Below are 5,285 nucleotides of genomic sequence, written 5' to 3'. Positions count from 1 at the left end.
GCCAACGCAGGCAAAACACAAGGTCAAGAGATCAAGACCATCCTGGCCAACATGGTGAAACCCCGTCTCTACTAAAAATACAAAAAATTAGCGGGGCGTGGTGGCACGTGCCTGTAGTCCCAGCTACTGAGGAGGCTGAGGCAGGAGAATCGCTTGAACCTGGGAGGCAGAAATTGCAGTGAGCCAAGATCACACCACTGCACTCCAGGCTGGGCAACAAAGCAAGACTCAAATAAAAGAACAAAGAAAGGTTTGCAGGCCCTTCAAGAAGCAGAATGAACCATACCATGTGACTGCAGCATTTCATCAAGAATCAGCATGATTGGCCAGGCGTGGTGGCTCACGCCTGTAATCCAAGCACTTTGGAGGCCAAGGTGGGCGAATCACCTGAGGTCGGGAGTTCAAGACCAGCCTGACCAACATGGTAAAACCCCATCTTAAAAAAAAAAAAAAAGAATCAGCATGATTTTGCAGCAATAGAAGCAATTCTAATCAGAACAACTCGCGTTTAAAGGAATTAGGTCACTTTGTGTTTTCTTGAGTTTTAACAGGAACATAGAGAACTAACAGAGAATTTGTCTACCAACAGAGGACTTTCAAAAATACAGAGCTGGGTTCTCAGCAGAAAGGCACATCTCCCGGAAGAAGTTCACAGAAGCTGTGACTTGCTGCAGTGATAACCTCCAGGCAACCTCAAGGAAATTCTAAATATGAACGGCCGCAAAGAGGCATTTCTTCATAATCTCTTGCTCCATAGCAGAATAAAGGTAGATTTAATGATCTTTTAATAATCCCTATTGCTTTACAAGTTAAAAATATTTGATATTTCCCACACATCAATTCACTCCCAAGTAATTCATTGTTCCATTAGGAGTTGAATGGAAATTATCTTCTTGCTCTTTATTTTCTGCCAACTGCCCTTCAAACCAAACCTCCTCTCCCCAAACAAATGAGCAAACAGATACACTGTTGGGGCCCGTGTCACTGAGGGACCAAGCATGGGCTCAGTAAGGCCAGGCGTGGCCAGTGACAGGCATTTCCAAGGCCCTAAGCGCCAACCCAGATCCCAGAAGCCAAAAGGACCTAGAGCTTTGGAAACTGCTCTGAAAGTTTTGTCCTGTTCAAGTCCAGTGTGCCTGCTCCACTGGGACCTGTCTGTTGGAATGCTGACTCCCCAGCCCAAAGCCCACAGTCCTTTGGACACCATCTTGGAAGGAAATAGAGGAGGGCCACTTAGTCATTAAAAAATGCAAATCTAGACCTGGGAAGCGTTTTTGAATTCAGCTCATGGTTGGAGGCTGCCAGCAAGCTCAAAGGGCTCACTTCCTAAAATCAAATTCCAGTTTTTCTTCCTGAAAGGAAATATTAAAACATCCTTTTTTCATGGCTTACAGTTGAAAAAATCAGATGAACGACGATAGAAAGGAGATGTTGACAGGTCATACTCCCCTCTGAACCCAAATAGATTTCAAATCTATCATGGGCAGGTTCTCTGGATGCAGGGCAGTACCTCCCACAGAAATTTGCCTCTAAGGGGATGACATCATCAACCCTATGAACTTGAGACAGGCTTCCTGTCCCCACATCCCCCAGCCCCACATATTTAGAACCCCTTCAGGGGGCGTGGAGTAGGGACAAGTTTTCTGTAAGTCAATTCCTGTGTCCTCTTAAACTGGAATCTTGATACCTCGACAGCCTATTATCATGTTTTTTGCAATATTTCCTCCAAAAAAAATCTTTTAAAAATGTGACCCATTCATTCATATATTTTTTCTATGAATATATATTTTATTTAGTCATTTTGTTTACAACTGAAAGTCTGGGAATTCAAAATTAACATCCTTGCCCGTGAGCTTCTTATAGACACCAGAAAAAGTTTCAGCCTTGTGTTCCACATTGTTCTGCTGTGCTTTGTCCAAATTAATCTTCATGAGCCCACTGCCACGCAGTTTCACACGGACTCGCTTGCCCACAATTTCGCTTGGGAAGGCCAAGTCCATAAAGGATTGCATCGTGAACAAGCTGTCAGAGTACAGCTCCTGGGACAATTTTGCTTATTTTTTGTACAGCTTTTTCGAGTTGGCTTAGACATGATAAAGACAACATGCTTTCCTACTGAACTTTTTCTCCAATTCGCGTACTAGCTGGATTTGGTTTTCTGGAAAGATTTCAGTTGAGGGATGGGAACAAAGATGATGATAGCTTTCTGACCACCACCAACTTCAGTTTCCTTGGCTGCCGTAATATTCAGCTCCCTGAGCTGAGCCTTGAGGTCTGAGTTCATCTCCAGCTCCAGAAGAGCCCGGGAGATGCCAGAATCAAACTTGTCTGGCTTCTCACCATTGGGCTTCACGATCTTAGCGCTCGAACTGAACAAGCTTTCTCCTTGCTGAGCGCTGGCTTAGGAAGAGACCCAAATCTCACGAGAGCCTATCAAAATCCCTCATTTATATTTTTAATTACCTTTTCTGTGCAAAGACATATACAAGAAACTAAATAACAATGATAGAGAAGCATGACCTCCAAGATAAGGGTCATCTGTCGCTGGTGGGTACCAGGTTACAAACGATGGCCGCTGCCATTGTGGGGAATCTCACTGCCCCAACGTCACGCTTCAAGAACCTACCAGCTGCAAGGCATTGACCGGACGCCACTCAGGCCTTCAGAGCTCTTTACATTAGTGCAGGAGCAATGATGTATCAGACTCATGACTGTAGCACAGGAACAAGTATTAGAAATACCACAAAAGCCAGGCTCAGTGCCTCGTGCCTCTAATGCTCACACTTTGGGAGGCTGAGGTGGAAGGATCGCTTGAGCACAGGAGTTCAATACCAGCCTGGGCAGCAAGGCAAAATCCCTCCTCTACAAAAAACTAGCCCAGCATGGTGGTGTGAGCCCACAGTCCCAGATACTCAGGAGGCTGAGGCGGGAAGATGGCTTGAGCCCAGCAAGTCAAGGCTGCAGTGAGCTGTGATCACACCACGGCACCCCAGGTGAAGTGATAGAGCAAGACTTCATCTCAAAATAAAAAAAAAAATAGCTACAAAAATGATTCAGGGAAAATGTAATGGGTATTCAAATGAGGAAGAGATGATAGGTCGCCTAGTACACGTGTCTACAAGCTACAGATTATTATACGTTTTGTTTGCAAGTTTGATTTATAACCAGCTCGGAAACTCACCAGACTCAAATCCAAAAGGAACAGGAAGGTTCTGGAAAAGCATAGCCTTGCCACATTTCTCAGGTCCCAGCTCCTCGGCCAAGAACATGGCAGTGTCAAACCTTCCTACAATTACATCAGAACGACAAGTTGGAACAACCCTCTTACCCAGGCCCCTACACTCTTCAAAAAATTAAATTAAATTAAAATATGATGAAGGAAAACCACTTCCTGAGCTTGAGAAATGGTTAACAGTGAAGTACCCTGTCACAGAAAATGATGGATCTGCTTCTCTGAAGGGTTTTCAGAAAGAGGTCTACAGTCATTTCTCTGAAGCAGCCTAACATAGAGGCAGCGACTTTGTTCCCAGACGGTGGGCAAACCTCAGTCTCAGGTCTGCTGTCAGTCAAGGGTGATAAGCGAGGCCCTTTCCAGCACTGCGTGTTCCCTTGATGCTAAATCACCACCTGAGAGACCTCGCAGGCATCAGAGTCCACAGAGCTTAGAGGCCATTGTTGCTGAACACCAAACTACTCCTGAGAACCAAATTGTAAGAGGTGCAAGGGGAAAAACAGTCTCACTCATTTAAGAAAAAAAAAAAAAAAAAAAAACCTCCCATGAAAAATTAGAACCATTGCTTAGCTCTAATATGAAACAAGAAAGTTAAGCAGAGTGGGGGATGGGGATGGGGGTAGGGCGGGTGGGGGTGGGGTGGGGTGGAGTGGGGGCATTTTTCCAGAACCCGTTTGCCCATCCCAAGTGGCAACACCCATGTGCCTCTCACTGGAAGCATTGCAACACTCCACCCCTGAAACTGACCTAGTTTGTGGCTGGTTCTTTAAGAATGTGCTGCTTGCTCCAAAGGTGGTCCTCACCTTGTCCAGGTACAAGGAGAGAGGACCTAGGCCTGGACATTCACTGGGACTCTTTCTGTCACTCTGGTGGCAGCTTTTGGTGAGATGGTGAGATGAGGCAAATGCTGGGCACTGTTCTACAAAGACGCACAGAGCCCCGAGGAGAGACTGGGCACCTCCCCAGCCACATTGGCTCACGAGTCCCAGAAGCCACCTGCATTCCTTTCTCACCTGGCCTGGGATCACTTGTGCCCCAGGAGCAGCTGTCAGCCCAGCCCCGCCCCAGGACCCCTCCTGTGGAGGCCCTCTCCCTCAGTTTCTCTGTCCCTTCACAGGGGCACAGACCTGGGAAGGGAACACCAGTCTCCACTGTGGATAAAAACGCAGCTTGTTTTTAAGTTGCAAGAAACAAAAATGAGCTCAAGTCTTTGCACTCAGTCTCCGGCTCTGGCACAGTCTCATCCCCCAGGAAGCTGCCTGAAGTAAGTAGGCCAGGTCTCAGCTCCTGCCTGCCTTTCACTGGCCTTGGCCTTGCTTGTTCTCCTCCGGGGGCTTTCCTCCACCATGCATCAGCCTCAAGAGCAGCAGTGCCCCGGTCTTGCCCCTCCAAGGACATGCTCTCCCAGGGTCCTCCTGGGACACACCCAGGCCCCCCACACCTCCTTGCCAACGACTTTTCCACCCATCCCTGGCTCCCAAGGGAGAACTTGGCCTTGGTTTTCCTCCAGAAGCAAAGACTCCAGTGCCACCGCCAACTCCTTCCCTGTCCCTACCCCAGCTCCTTTCCTCTGTCAGGTGGGAGCACCGACCCACGGCCTGGGTGACCTTTTGCCTGAGGCTCCAGCATTTTCCTCTGAAGCAACTGGAAGAAAACCCAGGCCATACCGGTTCCCACAGGACGAGGCTTCTGCCTTCCCTGAACACCTGTACTGATGCTGAGGGCACTGGGGCCCATGCCCTGCGCCCTCATGCCACATTTCCCCAGGAGTGTCCTGAGGTCAAAAGATCCCCTTGGTTTGAAGCCCAACTTACTAAGTGGTGTTTTTACTTTAGGGTGTGATGAGGCTTTCTAGACAGCTGATGAGTCAAACCACCATCTCGTTATGCCACGGTGTGAGTGGTATCACGAAGTCGGGGCTTAGTCAGCACTGGATTCAACTCCAGATCTCAATGGGGTGGGATTGGCGAAGCGTGCTCCTTCCCTCCCACCATTCCTGTCCTTGATTAAGGAGCCTCCTTCAACCCAGTCATTGTCTTCTGCTGTCCTGTGA

The 5,285-nt window shown here is 47.9% G+C and overlaps 1 pseudogene; it reads right to left on the bottom strand.

Annotated features, from left to right (window-relative positions):
* Nucleotides 1-1,805: 1,805 nt before the first annotated feature.
* On the bottom strand, nucleotides 1,806-4,984 carry LOC105710847 (small ribosomal subunit protein eS7-like; annotated as a pseudogene).
* Between the last annotated feature and the right edge of the window lie 301 nt (nucleotides 4,985-5,285).

This window comes from Aotus nancymaae, unplaced genomic scaffold (genome assembly GCF_030222135.1).
Source record: "Aotus nancymaae isolate 86718 unplaced genomic scaffold, 86718_ANA_hifiasm-v0.15.2.pri h1tg000083l, whole genome shotgun sequence".
In the NCBI taxonomy this organism is placed as follows: domain Eukaryota; kingdom Metazoa; phylum Chordata; class Mammalia; order Primates; family Aotidae; genus Aotus; species Aotus nancymaae.
Note: the sequence above shows the minus strand (reverse complement) of the source record. Positions and strands in the feature narration are given on the sequence as shown.